At 42.7% G+C, this 21,721-nt stretch overlaps 1 protein-coding gene across 1 annotated transcript in view; it reads left to right on the forward strand.

Moving 5' to 3' along the window:
* Nucleotides 1-21,721, forward strand: part of LOC116268595 (actin-binding LIM protein 1-like) — a 114,063-nt gene that overhangs the window by 8,385 nt on the left and 83,957 nt on the right. The window lies entirely within an intron of this gene.

The raw sequence follows: 21,721 nt of genomic DNA on the forward strand, positions 1-21,721 counted from the left end.
AACCTCTGCCTCCCGAGTTCAAATGATTCTCCTGCCTCAGCCTCCCAGGTAGTTTGGATTACAGGCACGTGCCACCACACCTGGCTAATTTTGTAATTTTAGCAGAGGTGGGGTTTCACCATGTTGGCCAGGCTGGTCTGGAACTCCTGACCTCAGGTGACCTGCCTACCTCCACCTCCCAAAGTGCTGGGATTATAGGCGTGAGCCACCACGCCTGGCCTTATCTGACTTTTTTGTTCTAGCCATCCTAATGGGTGTGAAGCGGTGTCTCACTGGGACTCTACAGAGCTTCGGCTGGGACAGAGAAGGCTGAGGAGCAGGTCAGTGCTCAGGCAGGACAGGATACTGACAGCTGCTGATGGTGACAGCTCCTTGTCTCTTACTCTTAACAAGCTTCTCGTCATGATTCCAGGCACATCCCTTTTTAGGGTAGCAGGGAGTGGGGATGGAGAAGCCACGCCTTCTTCCCAGTCCCCTTACAAGCTCTGCTCAGAAGACTTTGTTCAGAACCAACTGACTATGCCTATTGCAGCAAAGGACACCTCCCTCAAAAATCAGATCCACATACTAGTGGATACCTAGAATCCCTTTATTGAGGAAAAAACGTTTTATTCCACAAATAGGAATAAAAATGAAACATATAGATTTCTGCCAGAGCTAACACTTTATTCTGAATGACTTTGGTGCTTCTGTGGAATGTTTCTACTCAAAGAGACTCAGATCAGATATTTTTGGAGTGAGCCACTGTTGCTCTTGAAAGAGAGATAAGATCTGTTGGGAGGAGAAGGCAGGAAGGCAAGGGGAAGCCAGGTAAGCTTAGTTTAATGAAAGCATGCTGGATAATGACTTATCAGCAGATTCCCTCACGAGGGAACAAGAGAATTAACAGTATCAGAGAGTTTTGGATACAGGAAAGGTAATCATCATTGGGATATCCATATCTTAGTGGAGGCAGATAAGGAAATCTGGGAGATTAGTTAAGTCTTGTGACTTGGAGGTTGGACATTCCAGAATTTGACTCCCAGCTCTTCTACTCACTAAATGTGTTACTTTGGGAAGTTAGGAATTCCAAGTGCGTTTCTCTGTCCCTAAGGCAGGCAGGGAATGCATACCTTATATGATCACTTTGAGCAGGCCTATCCCTAGAGTAGATGGGGCCCTGGGCAAATATTTTTTGTAGGGCTCCTGTCTATATAAACAACTTGAGTCACCCAAAGGCAGTGTGTCAACAGCTCAGTCTGTTTCAATCATGGGAAAGAAATGCCACACCAGCCTGAGGAAGTGATTGCTTGCTAGGCTTGTCTCCTAGAATGGAGCCAGCTCCAGGGCCCCAAGAAACCCCATTGGCATGACTCCTGGGGTTCCTTGGGGCATCTGGCCAACCCTTTGCCCAGTATGGGAGAGATGCAGAGGATCACTAGAGAGATCTGTGAAGAGAAGGCTCAGATTCCCCATCCGGACAGCACTGCTGGCCCCAGCGATCCCAGGTACCAGAGCGCACTTAGACATTTTTGAGGAAGGAATAGGGTTAGGGCAGGGGCCCTGTTTGCTTGTGTCTAAGGGCAGTATTGATTATGAGGACTCAATGAGAACCTGGCTGGGCATGGTGGTGTGGGCCTATAGTACCAGCTACTTGAGAGGCTGAGGCAGGAGGATCACTTGGGCCTAGGAGTTCAAGACCAGCCTGGGCAACATTGCAAGACCCTATCTCAATTTTAAAAATCGTAAATAGCGATAAAAATAAATTTAAAGAATGAGAACGTGCATATCAAAGTGTTTGGTGTAGTGGTGCACAGAAGCATACGGTAAATGCTAATTTCAGTAATAATAATAGAGTTGCAATATAGTCAGCATTAGTCATTTTTGACAATCTCTATGGAGGTTGAATTAAAAAAATAAAATAAGAAAAATTGTTTATTATTGATAAAAATAATTTCTATTGTTTGCCTTCCATGCTGTGAAACAATAGAGGCCCACAACTATAGATGCTGCACAGGACGTGGGGTTCCCAGGAAGCCACTGTGTGCTCAGAGCATCCTGTTTAGGACAGGTGCTTGGAGGAAGTGCGCCCTCCTGCAGCCATGCGTGTTCCTGTGCTACGAAGCCCCAGAGTGTTCAGGAGCAGCTCCTGGCAGGGTGCTCAGGAATATTTGGCACAGGCCTCCTGCAGCTGTCAGAAAGATCTCAAGATGCTGCAGCTTCCTGTTGTTGTCTGGTGCTCAATCCCTGCTTTGAGTTGTGCTGGACTCCATGATTTTCCAAGTGTCCCCATGCGTATCTGTCCTTTGTTATGCTCAAAACAACCCTTGGATGTTGCAAGGGAAGAAATTGTTTTCCTCACTTAACAACAGCAATGAATTAGCAAGAAGATGGGAAAAGTGGGCAAAACAAATATATCAGTGAACATACAAAATAGCTTCCACAAAAATATATCAGTGAACATATATCAGTGAACATATATCAGTGAAATAGATCAGTAAACATACAAACCAGCCTCTGCAGCTTCTCACTGTAGATGTAGTACTATTCTAGAAGAACAGCTGTCATTCACTGGGGGCCTACTATATCTCAAACATTGTAATAAGTGTCTTTTTTTATTTGGTTTTGTTTTTGAGACAGGGTCTCCCTCTGTCTCTCAGGCTGGAGTGCAGTGGTGCGAACAGGGCTCACTGCAGCCTTCACCTTTTGAGCTCAAGTGATCCTCTTGCCTCAGCCTCCCATGTGGCTGGAACCACAGGCACATGCTACCATGCCTAGCTAATTCTTTGATTTTTTTGTAGAGACAGGGTCTCACTTTGTTGCCCAGGCTGGTTTCAAACTCCTGACTTCCAACAGTCCTCCTGCTTTGGCTTCCCAAAGTGTTGAGATTACAGGCGCAAGCCACCACACCTCGCCTGGGCCACGTGTTTTATGATTTTTCCATGTTTGATATTCTCAATAACTCAACAAAGCAGGAATTACTTTTATTTCATTTTACAGAGAAGGAAACTGGGGCGCATGCAGTTAAGAGACCTGCCAAAGGTCACGTAAGTACTAGATTTGGGTCTGCCTGACACCCAGGTCTGCCTGACACCCAGGTTCATGGTCTCCACCACGATGTCACTCTGCCTCAGCCTGAGGAGCATAAGAGTGGTCATTCACGAGGTGTGCTGAACACTGGCACACCTAAAGTTTGTAAATAATATTGTTCATTAAGTACTTCAGCAGCTCAAATTTGAAGACTCCCATAAAGTAAATTGCTGTTGCCAGGAAAATTAGCAAAGATTTCCTTCCTCTAGCTCATAAATACAAGCTGTCTGTATGGAATGTTCCCTTACTCTACTGTGGGAAATTAGAGTGAAGTTTTTGAACCTGTGTTTCTTTCTGTCCCTTGGAGCTTTTGGGTCTCATACAAATGAAATAACATATTTAGGGCAATTACCTTCTTGACAAACAAACAAGAGACTGGTACTATTATCAAAAGCCCCAAGGATATCTGGAGAGGATTCAGTGATTATGTTGTCAGCTGAGTCCAAATTCCAAAGCAGAATGTTCTGGACTGGAGAGCTGGGACCAAAGTAGACTTGGCAGTCCCCTCCCTGAAAAAGGAGTTTATATCCCAGAAGAGAGAAAGGTGGTTCACGTCGGATTCAGGCACCTGCTGAGACCTTTCTGTTAGGTGCAGCATACCAGGGGTTGTCTTCACTCAGAGTGGTCTTCCAAGACCCTGATACTCAGATTATCACGTAAGTGAGAGAACCTCTTGGGTACATTATTGTTTCTTAAAGCAATACCAACCTGTTTTCAAACTAAGCAGAACATATAACACTACAATATTTTTCTTTTAGTGTGCCCTTCTTACCCCATTCAGTAATCCACAACCCCAGACCTGTATGTCAGAGGGCTCGGGGAAGCGTCTTGGGTATAGCAGGCCAAAGGCTGCAAATGGCTTTGTTTTCAAAAAGACAGCATATTCTTCAAGATGCTGTGGAACTTTTCTATAGCATCTTCCCGGTGACATTGAGAGGCTGTGTCGGGGAAAAGGTTTTAATTCCCTGCAAACCCTGGAACTCAGGTGTGAAGGCCCTGTCTTAAATTTGAGAGAAGTGTTTGAGCTAGCCATGAAAAATATATCCTGGGAAAGTTGGTAAGAACCAGCATGTGGTTCCTGCCCTCAGACCCGCTCTCCCGACTGATGGCTTTGACTAGGCTGCTTTGAGAGGCAAAGTAGTAACAGGCGTCTGCTGCTGGCAAGGAGATGTACTGCGTTGTGGCCTCCTGTTCCTCCAGGATGCTGGATCCCCATGGCCACATCCAGTTTGTTGATGGAATATGGTTCCTCGCAAACAGCAGTCTTACTTTAACTTTTATTCTCCTGAGGATGGAGATGATAGGTGGTGGCCAGTTACTTCTACATCTTGCAAGGGCATGAATGGAGAGGGATTTGAGGTTTCAGCTATTTGGGAAAGCATTAAATAGTTTGTATTTTTAAAAATTTATTTATAGTTACAAATAACCCCTGTTCACTTCCCTAGGCTTCTCATCCCATTAGTTTAATCGTATTTCCCAGAATCATATGTTTCAAGCTCTTGACGGTTAAACCTTTCTATCACGTCCCACTCTTAACCCCCAAGCACCCGCATCAGTCTTCTTTGTTACAGATATTTGAAGGACCCTTTCACGTTGGGCCTCTCTTTGTATGTGCAATTCTGCTGCCTGGCATGGCCTCCCCAGTTCCTCTGAGGCCCAGCAGGATGAAGGTGAAGCTTTTCCTCCTCTGGGGAGGCCTGATCTTACCTCTTGCCTCGTCCTCCTCTGTGTTTTCATAGCATCCTCTGCATATCTTTGTTCGAGTTGCCTGTTTATAAGCTTCTCCCTTTTCATACACTGAGGTCCTCTCTGAGGGCAAGGAGAGAGCTGTGCTCTTATTTTTATTCCATTATAGTACCTGGCATGTAAAAAAAAGCTGTGAGTGATGAGTAAATGAATGAGTGAACGTTCGCCGAAATCAAATCACTATGTTGGAAGAATACAGTTCAGCATTAAATTGTCCCCCTGCCTTCAAGTAGCTGAGGCCAAGAGAAGCTGCAAAGCAAAGTGGCTGCAAATTCAGGGCTGTGGGGTCAGACCTCGCTGCCAAGTTTAAAGTCCAGCTCTGCTCTTTGCAGTTCTGTGACCCGGGTAAGTTACTTAATATATCTGAGCCTTAGTTTTCTTGCATGTAAAATGTGGATAATGCTACCCCCATTGCAGCAGTATTATGAGCCCTAAGAGAAACTACATATTTAAACAATTCTGGCATTTAGTTGGAACTCAATAAATACTTCCCCCTCTTCTCACCCAAATGTGTGAGAAATTGAATAATTGTCTAGATAACGAATACAATTAGTTTTCAAAGGAAAGAAATATCACTGAAGGGAAAGAGAAAGTAGGATTTTGCGATTTGAGCTGGAAAATAGATATGATTTACCCAAAATACGAGTAAAAGGAAAATAGCCCAATGATCTGAGAGTGGAAAGAAAAAGGTAGAAGTAAGACATTTTCCACTTAGTTCCACTCGCTGAATCTACTTAGTCCAGCTTTTTTTGGTTTTTTGATGGTTGCTTTTTGTTTTGTTTCTTTATTTTATTTTTAATCCTAGGAATGTGGGCAAGTAACTATTTTCACATGAAATGTTCCCATATAAATTACTTCCTTGAGTAACTAAATATGCTGCAATGCCCCATTCGTTTTAATTAAATGTACTTAAAAACTAATCTTATTTAAAGTCAGAGGGTAAAGCAGTCTATTTAAGTTTATTGTTTGGCATTGTTTTAATCCAGGCTTTAAACAAATTTGAATCTTACTAAGAGTGGCTTACTTTCAAAGAAATCCCTAATTTCCCATCCTTTGATCCTAATGATTCTGGGGCATGACCCAGTGCTGATGATTATGGATGGACTCCTGTTAACTTGGCAAATTAGTCATGGACCCGTGACGGCCGTGGGTACAAGTCAATGCTGCTAACAGAAAGGGAATATGGATCGTGTGGCGGCTGGGCACAGCGGCTCATGCCTGTAATCCCAGCACTTTGGGAGGCCAAGATGGGTGAATCATGAGGTCAGGAGTTCGAGACCAACCTGGCCAGCATAGTGAAACCCCATCTCTACTAAAAATGCAAAAATTAGCCGGGCATGGTGGTGGGCGCCTGTAGTCCCAGCTACTCAGGAGGCTGAGGCTGGAGAATTGCTTGAACCTGGGAGGCAGAGGTTGCAGTGAGCCGAGATAGCACTACTACACTCCAGTCTGGATGACAGAGTGAGACTGTGAAAGGGATATGGATTATGTGTTACTCATTGGGGTGGACAGGTGGCCAGCACAGGCTTGATTTGTCTATGGGCTACCAGACGAAGGCTGCTAGTAGGAAGGTAATATAAGGTGAATAGGTAGTCAGCAGATGGGTGATTCTGTCCCTGGGATGGAAGATGAAGGCTGCCAACAGGAAGGCAGCATAGTCTGTGTGCTGTTTGTTAGGGTGTGTAGAGATAGTCATCAGGAAGATTCCTTTCTCAACCTCAGAAAGCAGCACACCCAGAATGCACTAGAGAAACCCTTTGCAGAATCAGCACTTAAGTATGTCAGGATTTTAGATAGACTATGATATGATATGCACGAGGATTCTAGATATTTCTCAAAGGTAGAAATCTTTGATATCAACACCTTATTTATTTAATATTTATTTGACAGAGTCTTGCTCTCTCACCCAGGCTGGAGCACACTGGCGTGATCTTGGCTCACTGCAGCCTCTGCCCCCCGGGTTCCAGCGATTCTCTGTGCCTCAGCCTCCTAGGTAGCTAAGATTACAGGCGCACACCACCACGCCTGGCTAATATTTTTGTATTTCTAGTAGAGATGGGGTTTCACCATGTTGGCCAAAGCTGGTCTTGAACTCCTGACCTCAAATGACCTGCCCGCCTCAGCCTCCCAAAGCACTGGGATTATAGGCGTGAGCCAATGTGCCCGGCCAACACCTTATTTTTATAGGAAGTAAGAGACTGAGGTCCAGAGAAGTAAATGATTTTCCTAAGGTCTATGGTATAATGAGAGGGTAGCGTTAGATTAAGACCCTAGCCCTCTTCTCTCCCTGTTTAATATTACATGAGAAGACCAAAGGATGATGATGATGATTATTATTATTATTATTTTTAGTTTAGTTGGAGACTCAGCTCAGGTGGGACTTTCCTGTGGAGTCTCTCCAGACCTGTCCTTTTTAGGGCTCTGCTGTGTACCACACAAAAGCCCATCCAAGCATCTCTATGCTTGGCTATTTATAAATCTGTTTGTTTGCATGTCTCTCTCTACCGGGTAGTAAGTGCCTTGGTGGCAGGACGGTGGTTTTCATGGTTTCTTCAGACTATAACACAGTGCTTGGTAAATAAAGGTACTTCATACATTTTAAAATTGAGATGTAATGTAGTACGCCATAAAATTCCTCACTGTAACATGTACAATCCTGTGGATTTTAGTAGAACCACAACGTTGTGCAACCATCCCACTCTCTAATTCCAGAGCATTTTTATCAGCCCAGAAGGAAACCCTATGCCCATTAGAAAACATCCCTGATTACTCACATTCCTCAGCTGCTGGCAGCTACTGAGCTCCTTTAGGTGTTTGTGGATTTGCCTATTCCAGACATTTCTTCTGATTAGAATCATGTAACCTGTGGTTTTTGTGTCTGGCTTCATTTACTTAGTATAATGTTTTCAAGGCTCATCAAGAAGGTGGCATTGATAAATGCCGTATTCCTTCTTATGGCGGAATAGTATCCCATTGTAGGGATATATCACATTTTCTTTATCTTTTCATCAACTGATGGTCATTTGTGTTTTTCCTGCTTTCTGGCTATTATGAATAATGCTGCTATGAACACTTGTATATGAGTTTTTGTGTGAACATGTTTTCAGTCCCCTTGGTTGTATACCTAGGAGTGGAAATCCTGGATCATATGGTGATTCTCTGTTTAACTTTTTGAGAAACTGTTTTCTCAGTGGCTGTACTATTTTGCATTCCCACCACTTAATACAATTTCAAATTAAATTAAAGCTATTCCCTCAAAGTGAAATCACCAGTTTTCCTGTATGTACAAAAATCCTATATGTACATTCATGTCTATTTACATCCTATATCTTAATCTTCAAAACTGCTTATATCTTTACAATTTAAAGGTCTGCAAATATTACATAAAGAAAGGTAGGGCCTTTACTTTGAGAAATCATTTAGCTGGCTTTTAAATTCACTTCCTGTAAGTGCCTTACTGTGGTCCCCCAAGTTTTGTTTGTTTACTGTTTAGAAGTCTTTCCTCGTCCAAGTTCTGTGGCCATAGATAGCAACCAAAATTAATCAGAGGACATCGGACACATTGTGACTCACAGTGCCCAGAAAAATCTAGCTCACAAAAGTTTGCCTGCAGCCCAAGTGGAGAGGGAGAATTCTCATGACATAGAGTAGGATCTCCTGGGATAAAGATGAGCTGGGGAAGAAAAGTCAAATAACTAGGGCCACGGCCAGCACTCAGCCAGCTCCCTTTCTGTCCATCGCGACCCGGATCATTTTGTAAGGTCATTTTTGACATCACTAGAATATTCTGGGGTGTTTAATATTTGCTGTCTTTGTGGGACAATTCCCAGTTCTGTTTCACATCAGTCTTTTCCCAGAAGTGCTCTCATGTGATTCTACTGTGTAGCTGGATATGTTCTGTTATCCTTTCCTTGGGCACTTGTCCCTAAAGGGCACAGACTCTATCTTCGCTTGGTAGCCAGTGGCACTATAGGGGTAGTGGCTACTTAATAACAGCGTAGGCCGGGCGTGGTGGCTCACGCCTGTAATGTCAGCACTTTGGGAGGCCAAGGTGGGCAGATCACCTGAGGTCGGGAGTTTGAGACCAGTCTGGCCAACATGGTGAAACACTGTCTCCGCTAAAAATACAAAAATGAGCTGGGCATGGTGGTACACATCTCTAATCCCAACTACTTGGGAGGCTGAGGCATGAGAATTGCTTGAACCCAGGAGGCAGAGGTTGCAGTGAGCCAAGATCATGCCACTGCACTCCAACCTGGGTGAGAGAGTGAGACCCTGTCTCAAAAATAAATAAATATAAATTAATTAATTAATTTAAAAAACTGTCTAATCATTGAGGTCACTAATTGGTCCAGTATTATCCATGATGGGAATACTAAGTGAAGTTAATGGTTTAGTAATACTTCAGCTGAACTTGATTTAACATAGATCGTGGTTCACTTGGTGTATTTTAAGAATTTAAAGAAGATGCGAACAAGATCCGACACATTTCTTGGTTAACTTCTGTATCTACATACGAAGAGTGATCCAGTTCATTTTCTATATGTGGCAGCAGCTGGTAGAAAGCTGTTGAGCCCAGCCAACCATCTGTAACTCTTCCTGTAGTTGCGAAGACAGCATTAGACTTGAAGCTTTCCTTATCTCTCTTGCTGAGCAGCAAGCATTCCTTCCTTTGAACCTTCATACTGTTTGGTCAGTATCTCTGATTCCAATCCTTCTGCCTTGTTTTAGAGTTATTTAGGTCCTTGTGCTATTTGCTCTACTTAGATGTAAGGTTGCTGAGGGTTTAGTTTAGGTATCTTTGATCTCTATACCACTTTTGGCCCCTTGAAGGTGATGCCTTTGCACATTGCAGATGCTCAGTAAATATTGTTAGCCTCATTAATGGGTCAGCATTCATTTGTTTCTCTTCATTTCTTCCTTTGATTTTTGCCCACCTAGTTCTCAATTGTGGATGCTATGGCTGAATGCTCATCTTGTGGCTTAGTTGCTTTTTTTTCTGCGTGCAAATTTAATAACCAGTGAAGCGTAGTGGGAAATGCTCAGGGCTCTTAGTATATGTTATTCAGGAAGGGGAAATATTGTGTAATCCATATCCAAAACCAAGAAGAATTTAAGTTCTAAATATTTTCCTTCCCGTCCACCCTCTAATCTCCAAATCCCAACAAATTCAATACATATGCAGAGTGTTTTCCATCTTGCTAGGGATAGTGAGAGAAAGGAAGGGAAGAGACCTACCTTCTGTATCTCTTTTGAACACACAGCCAACTTGGCATATGGCATATGGTACTAGCACAATCTTTGGTTGAATTGTAGCAATATACAGCTGTTTAAAATTGTAAAGAGAGCCCATGTAATATATGTGTAAATATTGTAAAATGACTCATTTTTATAGAGCTTGGTAAATGTCATAGGTCACATCCTTCTGCCTAAAACATAAACACAGGCCTAAAAGACATTTTGGGGGCATATTTATTTATGAGGCAGTTGGTAGTTCTGACCTCTGCTACCAGAGTTAATCTAAGTTGTCTTCTTTACATATTTTAAAGGAAGAAGTGCTTTGGCATAGTATGTGTGCATACAAGTTCCATTGTGTTTGTATGATAAGATGATCCAGTTAATAATTGATTTTCTTGAGAAAAAAATATATTCTGTCTGATGAACATGCTTGGTCTTTCCAGGATATTGTTCTATTTAGAATCTGTCTCTGGTTATCTTTAGATCAAAGTGATCAGTGACTTAAGACAACATTTTTTTTAGCATAAAAATATGGATCTTAGATTCTCTTTTGTTTACAACTCCCCGCCCAAAAAGAGACTCTGTGAGGAAAATTTAAAGGTAAGTAATTTATTTGGAAGGTGATTCTAGGAATCACTGTTAGAGGAGTGAGGCTAATAAAAGGTGCAATATCAAGCCAGTTACCAGCATGGGCAGCAAGTCCCAATCCATTGGGACCTCTAAGAGGTAGTGTGGGATGTGCTGCAGAGATATCCCAGCCAAGGGATGAGGAAGCTGGGGTGTTTACCACCTCCCCATCACCATTGTTTGACAGCTGCTTTCAGGTACATTCACTCACGCATTTGATGCTTCTAGTAATCACATCTGACTTGCAGAGGCGAGTGCCAAGGAGGTATGTGTAGGGCACTGACAGATTCCATTGCAAATGGTCCAACTGAAGTATTATTTTGGTAAAAATTCCCTCTCCATTCTAATGAAGGATCTTTTGTTTCTGAAGAACAGCAATCCACTTATACTTTTCAATAACCCAATCAAAATATGTAGAGAGAGTGGGGATAGGAACCCAGGAAATGCTGGACAGCCAGGCCTCAGGAAGTACAGAATTCCAGGCTGCTCCAGGACCAGCAGTTTAGTTTGGGGGAATGTCCCATTCCTTTCCTGCCCATCTGGCTTCCTCTGACACTCTGTCCCTTGAGACTTTGGTCTATACATGGTTCTGTGATGCCTACACCTGGCCTGGCCTAACTTTATCTTTTAATGTGGATATCCACCACTGACTGGGACTTTTATATGTATCTCTAACTTCAGATTTTTAGGAGTGAAAACCTAATTGGCCCAGTTCATCTTTTTCAAAGTCAGATAAAAAAGCTGTTGGCCAGCTGATGTATGGGCCTCTCTCTGATCCAGTGTCCACTAACAATCTAGTCATCCACAGGCAAGGGGAGGAGTCATACGGCTCAGTGCCCACTCACAAGATGGGTAGAGCAGGGACAGATGAGCAACGAATGCGACAAAGTCCCCCAAGAAAGATCATTACACCTAGGCAATGATTCCATATGGAATGGAAATCTTGTCCTGAGAATTCCATGGCATTTTCATGAATACACAGCTTAAATAACTGGAAATATGAAATAAAACCCCATGTGGTTATCCTTAGAACCAGTTTTTTTTTTTTTTTTTTTTTTAAGACAGAGTCTTGCTCTGTCACCCAGGCTGTAGTGCAGTGGCGCAATCTCGGCTCACAGCAAGCTCCGCCTCCCGGGTTCACCACATTCTCCTGCCTCAGCCTCCCGAGTAGCTGGGAATACAGGTGCCCGCCACCATGCCCAGCTAATTTTTTTGTATTTTTGGTAGAGACGGGGTTTCACTGTGTTAGCTAGGATGGTCTTGATCTCCTGACCTCGTGATCTGCCCGCCTCGGCCTCCCAAAGTGCTGGGATTACAGGCGTGAGCCACTGTGCCTGGCCAGAACCAAGGTATTTAAAAAAAATTATTTGTTCATCAGTCTGTCTGAAAGAAACGTGCTGTAGAAATCTTAAATGTTAATGAATTAGAAACAATTTTGGTTCTTGCACTAAGAATCTGGATATAGGCTAGAGTCAGTGGCTCATGCCTGTAATCCCAGCACTTTGGGAGACTGAGGCAAGAGGATTGCTTGAGCCCAGAAGTTTAAACCTAGCCTGGGCAATGTAGTGAGACCCCATCTCTACAAAAAAAATTAAAAATTAGCTGGATGTAATGATGCATGTCTGTGGTCCCAGCTACTCAGGAGGCTGGAGTGGGAGGATCACTTGAGCCCAGGAGTTTCAGGTTGCAATGAGCCATGATCTTGCCGTTGGACTCCAGCCTGTGTGACAGAGTGAGACACTGTATCAGAAAAAAAAAAAAAATCTGGATATAATCAGTAAAAAGTTAAAGATACGTCATCTCCCTTTTCTTAAAAGATCCTGAAGATAAGTTTGCCTTATGATATGCTTTGCCTTACCAAGTCCAAGAAATAGGAACTGGGATATAAGCACAGTGATGAGATTTTACATAGTCTCCGAGCAAAGATGAAGTGTTTGGGTGATGTGATCTGAGGTTGCTTCTGTGAGATGCTTAGATGAAGAATCTTGTACAGTCTGGCACCAGTCATTACCTCCCTAGTGTGTACACGAGGACAGTAGCACTGTCATAGCTGTCTCCTACTCACCTCCAATTTTTGTTAGTTGTAATGTTGTTTTCACATTTTCCTTTCCTCAAAATATTTCCATATTCCTTTCTAACCATAATCAGGTAATTGTGGTGTCAGTTTCCTAATTGAATTCACTGCTCACTGCTAGCACTTTTACTAGTGCTTGCATTGCTGAGCTTATTTTAACTCATCTCCTAATTGGCTGGATGTTGTTTTCCATCAGTTTTCCCAAGAAGGGTTCACGGTGTCGTGCTTCCCAAACACCTTTCTGTTTGTGGTGGTTTGCCCATTGCCCTTATCTCTGAATGACGTTTTGGCAGGTGTAAGTTTCTTGGTTCTTTTGTCAGGTTCTTGGACATTTTGGCAGGTGTAAGTTTCTTTCTTTCCCTCAAGACATCCAGGTATTGCTTCATCATCTTCTAAGTATCAGTGTTGCTGTTGAGAAGTCTGAAGCTAGCCTGAGTTTTTCTCTTTTTGTGAGCAATAGGGTTTTTCTGCCTGGACATATGGAGAATGATATCTTGGAGTCCTAAGGCTTAGCCTAGGACTTGGAGTCAGCATTCTGTATCAAATTTTCTCAAAATATGTTATATCTGTAATCTTTAAACCTGTGAATTCAGCTGTCTCTTCATTTCAGGGGTATTCTTGTGTATTTAATCTTTGAATACATCTGCTTCTTAGGTTCTCTACTTCTAAGACATACATTTAAAAAAATCTTTCTTCATCTTGCACTTCTATTGTTTTCTCTCATTGTTTGAGGCTCTTTTTTCTGCATTCATTGAAATCATTTCAAAATTTTCTCTGTACTAGGAATTAGATATTTTATCAGCATTTTTTTGTTCTTTGATATTTCCATTCTTACTATTGATATTCTTTGTCCTTGGTTTTTATGTCTTAATTTCTCTAACCTTTTTCATCTAATCTTGTTGTGTCATCATCTCATCCTTGAGCTCTTTTTTATTTCATGCACTAATTCAGCATTCTGCATCTGTGCTCACTCTCCTTAACTCTAGTTTCCACAGAGCAGCCGAGGATCCGTGGAGTTGACGATCAGATCATGCTGCTTTCTCTGTTCAAATCCCACCGTGGCTTTGAACAGAGATACGAGTGGGCTCGTATCTGTAATCCCACCACTTTTGGAAGCCAAGACTGGAGGATCACTTGAGGCCAGGAGTTCGAGACCAGCCTGTGCAATAGCAAGACCCTGTCACTACAAAAAAAAAAAAAAATTAAAAATTAAAAATCAGCCGGGTATGGTGATGCACACCTGTAGTCCCAGCTACTTGGGAGGCTGAGGTGGGAAGGCCACTTGAGCCTTGGAGGTTGAGGCTGCAGTGAACTATGATCATACCACCGCACTCTGGCCTGGGTGACCGAGTGAGACCGTGTCTCAAAACAAAACAAAACAGAACAGCTTAGGGGAAAAGCCAAGGCCCTTTACAATGACCTGCAGGCCCTAACTCCTCCACCTCACTAACTTCACGCCTCTTGCTGTCTGCCTCCTGATCTCACCAGCCTCCCCACTGCCTTGAACATACCAGGTGGGCTCCCATCTCAGGACGTTTGCACTTATTGCTCACTCTGTGCGGAGTGGTTTTTCCTCAGAATCTACAAGGCTTATTCTCTTCCCTTCTTCAGGTACTTACTCGCATAGCACTTCCTCAAAGAGACCTTCCTCTACTACTCTACTTAAAACCACAGCTTCTCCCCGCAACATTCTCCGTCCCCGGCCTTGCCTTTTCTCCATAGTACTTATCGCTTTCTAATATATAATCATATATATTTATATATATGTACATATTACTCATGTATTTTATTATGTCAACTTCAACCTTCCCAACTAGGATATGTCTCCTTCATGGCAAGGATTTTTGTCTGGTTTCTTCGCTGTGATATCCCAACACCTAGAACAGTTCCTGACACTTAGTAAACACTTGATAAATATGTGTTGCATGAATGAATGGGCTGAAGGTAACAATCGTGTCTTCCTGGGAAGAGTTCCTAACATCAAAGTCCACCCTTTTTTTTTTTTTTTTTTTTTTAAATGTTTGCCTTCACAGTGACTTTCTCATTTGGCAGCAGAGGTCATATAACAAAATATTGGGGGAGGGGGAGGATCTAAATTCTTTAAGGTGTTACAGGTTAAATCCCCCAGCTTCGATATTATTAGAAGGCTCCTTATACCTTCAAATGGTTTTGAAAACTTGAATTTTACAGTTTTCAAGCTTATCTTATTTTATTGTGAATTGATGAGGCAGTGAGAAATGAAATAACAATAGTTGTTACCCTTAACTGCATTCCTTCTTAGTACTAGGTACTTTCTTTTGGGATAGATCACCTGTTATTCTCACCCAGCACAGGACACATAATTTTCAGGGCCCAGTATGAAAGAAAAATGTGGGATCCGTTGTTTAAAATGCAGGAGAAAGTGCCATTAGTGGTACTAAAATATAGCTTTTTTGTTTATGCCCCAGATTCTCTCAACTCAGTAGTTTTTATTTGCTATTTAATGTTGTCCTAAATAAAGTAAAATTAAATTTTTAAATTATTATTGTGAATTTTACCTTTTATTGTGCAATGCCAATTTTAAGTGCAAATATAACAACATTTAACTCAATGGAATCACTGAAATTACACAATTTGTATTGCACAGGTCATAGATGCTATGTACTTTATTCTTTTTAGAACAGTAGAAATGCACAATGCACAAATCTGACTCAACTTGTTTGTTTGTTGTTTGCTTTGAGATGGTTTCTTGCTCTGTCTTTCAGGCTGGAGTGCAGTGGCGCGATCTTGGCTCACTGCAACCTCCGCCTCCTGGGTTCAAGCGATTCTCCTGCCCCAGCTTTCCAAGTAGCTGGGACTACAGGTGCCCGCCACCATGCCTGGCTAATTTTTGTATTATTAGTAGAGATGAGGTTTCACCATGTTGGCCAGGCTGGTCTCGAACTCCTGGCCTCAGATGATCCTCCCGCCTCAGCCTCCCAAAGTGCTGGGATTATAGGTGTGAGCCACCATGCCCGGCCCTCAACTGTTTTTATTTCACTTCTTGATACGTGCACATTTTACCAATGTTCTCTACCTTTGACTTATTGATGAATAAGGAAAGGCTAAAAGGAAGACAGCACTGGTTGCCCTGTCTTTCCCTTTCCTTCTGTGTCATGATTTTTGGTGTGAGTGGTTGGCTAATACAGGGAACTAACGTGGATAGGAAGGAATATATTAAGGTTCCTTGGTTGTTTGTGTTTCCTAGAACATCATTGCTTTCTCTGTGCATTCAAAGCAAGCATCCTGGTTTGAATGGAATGTGACTCAGTTGTGGATATAACACACCTTGTCCTCACTTTGAGTCTCCCTGAATTCCTACACATGGTGACTACACTGGAATCCTGTGCTCAGGGGGCGTTGCAAACACTGTGTGCATGGGCAGCAGGAACAGCAAACACACAAACTGCACGCATCTCATCTGTTCACATGTGTGCTCCACTGTCCCATCAGACTTCACTTACACAACACAAGTTCAAAGACTAAATTATTACAAATGTCAGTATAGCAGCAGCAAAGCATTAAACCAAATAGAGACACCTTCTGAGCACAGGACCCTATGCAATGCTGCGGGTCACATGCCGTGAAGCTGCCCCTGTCCTCACCACAGCCTCACAAGTGGAACGTCTCATACCATTCACAGCAGAGACTGCTGAAACCCAGAGAGAGAAAACAATGTGCCCAGGGTCACTCAGCGTGTGGTGGAGCTAGAATTGAAACCCAGCCTGTGTTTAATCAGGCTGCCTGTGTGGCCAGTGTGGCATGATAGAATAACCACGGGGTAGGCGGCAGGATCTGAGGGGTTTTGGCCCATTTCTAAGTAATTGTGTAACCATGGACAAGTCTGCTTTAGGACTTCCGCTTTTATCTTAATTAATGCCTGTTTATGAATACAAGTTACAGATTGCCACAAACCAGGGTATGGGTTGCATGGTCTCTTCTCCGTACTAAGAACTAGAGAAACTTGCTGAGACGTGTTAGATGACAAAGCTCCCATTCCTGTGGTAGCAAATGCAGTAATGGTTGTGTGTGCTGCAGGTTTTACTTGGCTAGTTCCTCCGATGATGACTGACAAATCCAGGAGTATGAGAGACAGGTTATTTTCTGGGACTGTTCCAGGGCATAGTTAGGAGAATTTATTATAAGGCCAGATGAGGTAGGGGAACAAATGTAGGCTTTGTAAACCTTGCAAAAAGATTTTTAATTTTAACTTGCTGTCTACATAAACCACAGAAATGTCATTCCTTGAGAATGATTAGACAGGGTGGATGATTACACTGCACTTTTGAAGTCTTGCTATGTGGGTCTGGGTACATCATCTTCCCCTGTGCAGCCAACAGTGGGTGCCACAGGCCACGGTTATGGTGCTATTCACCTGACAGGTCCTTCCATATGAAGTCCAAGAACCGATAAAGGATGAGTTATCTGGAAAAAGGATTGCTTTACACAGGCAAGGCAAAAGGCAGCATCACTTCTATCATGCCAGGCCTTTTAGAAATGCCTGTTGATGTACATTGAGTGCACCTGGCCTTCAGAAATGCTTGTGTGTGTGTGTGTGTGTGTGTGTGTGTGTGTGTATAGGCAGAGCATGGGATGAGAGGCTCTTTAACAACCTCTGCAGAAGGGAAGGCCCAGTGACACAGAGAGGACCCATGGCTTCAGCCTCTTACCAAACTCTTTTCTCACATATAAAGTATAATAATATGTACTTCATCCAGTTGTTATGAGGACAAGATGAGGTGATCATGTAGCGATTAGAATGGTGGCTGACACATACTGGGCTCTAATGGTGACCAAAGTAGCTGTGAGGGTAGGTTATAAAGGGGACTTTGTAAAATGACTGCCTGAGGAAGTTCCTCTTTGGCCTACTTTCTCTCCAAAGTAATTATTGGCTTGCATCTTGGCAAATACTTTGAAGCAATCACTAAATTGATTTTTATCTAAGAGACTGAATGTACTCTTATATTTGAGTTAGATTTTAAAGTCAGTCTATTTGATTACAAAAAGGAGTATTTATTTATTCATCAAATATTGCATTCCTACTTTGTGCCTTTGTGTATTACTATGTGAATACAGTACAGATACAATAACATGTGACCCCTTCCCTCAGGGAGCCCACAATCTTTTGCAAAAATAGATATGTCCATCCTTCATTACAACATAGTCAACTTCAAAGCACTTGGTGGTGGTAAGTACCAGAAAGAGGGGACTGTTGTCAGGGAAGGCATTGCAATTCTACCTGATGGAAAGCAACCATTTTTATATCCTAATAACTGGATTTCTATCTAGAAAATATTACAGTAAAAGAGAAAGCTAGATGGTAGTAAACTGTTTTTAAAAAAGGCCTTTTCCCAAATAATTCAGAGAACTATTTTTGTAGTTGTGTACTCATGAGTCTGAAGTTAGGCTAAAATCTCTGAAACTCTTTACTATCCCAAGATCCTTAGAATTCTAGTAATAGCTTTTGCTGCTCTTGTAGGAAAATGATTTATTTTTTGTTCACTCTGTCATTTATATCGTTACTGATTTGTTTATAGGGAGCTTTAAATATACTGTAGTATTTTTTGCGATTTTTCTTGAAGTGCAACCTATTGCTTGGGTCCAAACTCAGAAATGGCTTTTGAAAAAGACCATGGGGAAGTTTGGATACAACCATAAAATAATTCTACTTTAAGAACTCAAGGAAAAGAACTTTGCTGGGCATTGATTCTATGAGATTCATATGGAAAAAATCCTAAGAATTGTCCGTTGAGGACATGAGAGTGAGTAGGATCAAGAGGGATCAGACATTTAGGAATTTGTCCTAGACTGTAGGAAACTTTGGAATCACCACTTCTAATAAATTGTCATTAAGATTGCAGTTAATGTCCAGCTGATTGTTATTTTGGCTAACAGAGAGTATAAGGATTGTTTATCAGATGCGACAGCATGGTATATAGCTGTTTGTAAATCTCAGTCTATCCTAGTGCTTTGCAAGCCAACTTGTTAGCAAGGGGTCCTTAGTCACTGGGGAAGCTGGCTGCTGCTCAGACCTCCTTCCCAGAGAATCTGAGTTATCAGTCAGACCTGTGGTGGGGGCCAGGTGTCTGCATTTGAAGCACCCCTTGTATTTCTATCCCTGGTGATCTGCAAAGCACCACACTCTTTTTTTTTTTTTTTTAAAGAGACAAAGTCTTACTCTGTCACCCCAGCTGGAGTGCAGTGGTGCGATCTCGGCTCACTGCAACCTCTGCCTCCTGGGTTCAAGCGATTCTTCTGCCTCAGCCTCCCAAGCATTTGAGATTACAGGTGCACGCCACCACATCTGGCTAGTTTTTGTATTTTTAGAAGAGATGGGGTTTCACTGTGTTGGTCAGGCTGGTCTCAAACTCCCGACCTCAAGTGACCCACCCGCCTCGACCTCCCAAAGTGCTGGGATTACAGGTATGCACCACCACGCAGAGCCTTGCAAACCACACTCTTATCAGCCTAGTGTGGACGAAACCCTCCTTGCCTTTAGAGAGCTTACAACCTAGTTGTGGACTTGAAGCCATTACAATAGAAGAGATAAGCCAATCCCGAACGGCTTGTACTTCTTAAAATACTGTGTGTGAGACATGTATGGCTATCTTTTTAGTCTGTTGACCTGGGAAATGTTTAAATAAATGAATAGACACTTCCTATGCATCTACTCCATGTCAAGTTGTGTACTAAACACCAGAAATGCACACACCAACACAATCCAAATCGAGGGAGGAGGCAGTATGGTTGGAAACAGATCATGCTGTACCTTGAAATGCAGCCAGAGCCTTTGCACTCCATTTAGAAAGAAATAGGTAGCTTAGGTTTGAGACTTTAATCACAACATTTCTAAGGTCCATTCTTTAGAGTGGCATGGAGGGCCCTCTGTCACCTGTCACCCAGCCTCATCTTGATCCTCTCCCTTCTCCCCACCAATAGTGAACTACTGGATGCCTTCTTGCCCTATTACCTCCACTTGGAATGACTTTCCCTCTTTCTGCACTTGACCAGTCATTACCTACCTTCTTACTCTTCCTGGAAGCCCCTCCTGACTCCAGGTTGGACTCAGCACTGCCGTGCACCCCGTGCCTACTCCTGTCTTAATACCTTTTTCATTTCATTGAGAATATTTGTGTGCATGCATCTCCTCCGCTAGATGGTGAGCACCTCCAGGGCAGTGGTTTCTCTCTTCTTGCTTTTGTACTCCCAGCCCAGTACCTGGCACACAGCAGGTGTCCCATAAATCTCTGAAATGAGATTGATTGATGCCAACACTAAGTAGAAAGCAAATAGGAACTCATTCTCCAGGTTTCTTTCAGCTGAATTCTGCTAGAAAGGATTTTAAGCATGCTTTTTGTTAAAGAGTCCAGCGGGGGCCAGGCGCAGTGGCCTACGCCTGTAATCCCAGCACTGTGAGAGGCCAAGGCAGGCGGATCACCTGAGGTCAGGAGTTCGAAATCAGCCTGGCCAACATGGTGAAACCCTGTCTCTACTAAAAATACAAAAATTAGTCAGGTGTGGTGGTGCACCTGTAATCCCAGCTACTCGGGAGGCTGAGGCAGGAGAATCGCTTGAAACTCGGGAGGTGGAGGTTGCAGTGAGCTGAGATTGTGCCACTGCACTCCAGCCTGGGTGACAGAGTGAGACTCCGTCTCAAAACAACAACCAAAAAAATGAGTCCAGTGGTGTTGGGGGGTAACACCTGGATACCTGGTGTTCCAGCCCCACGGAGGGATCCTGAAATTCCTGCACTACAGGTGCACGTACAGTAGGTGACCCGTGGCTCTGCAGAGGAGAATAAGCAATGAGGAAGTGGACTCTGCCAGGTTGCTGGTTTCTAGTTGTAACATTTCCCTCCTAACTGGCATCGCTATTGAAACGATGTGTGCTGGAATTTTTGCCAAGAGGGGCTGTATGCTAACAAGCTTTTCTCTCCAACAAAATGGTTTCTGTCCTTTGGTCCCTTGTGGACAACCCTTGCTTTATGTTGTGGGTGAATGAGAAGAAAGCAATGGGTCAGTTTGATGGGGCAAAAAACAATAAAACCTTGGGTTGGTGTCTGTATTATGAAGACTTATCAGAGTGGAATGAGATCGAGATAAGTTCTTTGGAAATCATCTCAAGATATAAGAATAAAAAGTTCTTTCTTTTGAACTCTATATTTCATTTTTATTCTTGATTTACTTTGCTGCACTTCTTGCAGCTTTAGCTGTAAAGCAGAAAATGTCTATGCTTTGCTTCTGTTCTTAAAGCTCTTTAGCAATTCTGCCCTGAGGCAAGGAGGCAAAAACAATTTGGTTTTACTCTCCCACATTCCAAAAATAACTTTAGTAATACACTCTTTGGTTATCTTAAAAGTGCAGAGTGGATACTTTTATCCCAAAGTAGCAGTGTCTGATTGGTGGGGGGACTTTTGCCATATGACTATTACTTAGCAACTAAATGCTGGTGACTCATTTCACTTTGACTGTGGTACAGGAAAATTCTTTCCATGGAAAACACAGGCGGGGGGAAAATCTCTCTGAACCACTATGTAGTATTTTCCTTTAGAAAAGGCTTCTCTGAAAATGAATAGGCACCAGCTGTTACTCTGCCAGCTTAGTCTCCAAAGCTGCCAGAGAGCCTTTCCAAACTCTTGTTTCTGTGCGATTTATCCACCAACGTATACAGGTAGGTTAAGAACTGTAATAAGAGACCAATTTGGTTAGTAAACTTAAATGTCAGAGTTTTAAACTGACATCAAATAAAAGAAAAATTGAGCTAATGGCATTTACAATATCTGGAACACTTAACATATGATTGGGTTTGCTCTAGAAACCAATGGTGTTTTACTGTCACATTATAGTAGCGAGGAAGGGGTGAGGAGGAGTAGGGGCTGGTGGAAGGAAAGAGAAAGAAAGCTGCTTCTTTGCTTTGGGCTGAATAACATGAGCGCTTTGGAGAGAAGTG

Source organism: Papio anubis, unplaced genomic scaffold (genome assembly GCF_008728515.1).
Source record: "Papio anubis isolate 15944 unplaced genomic scaffold, Panubis1.0 scaffold163, whole genome shotgun sequence".
In the NCBI taxonomy this organism is placed as follows: Eukaryota; Metazoa; Chordata; class Mammalia; order Primates; family Cercopithecidae; genus Papio; species Papio anubis.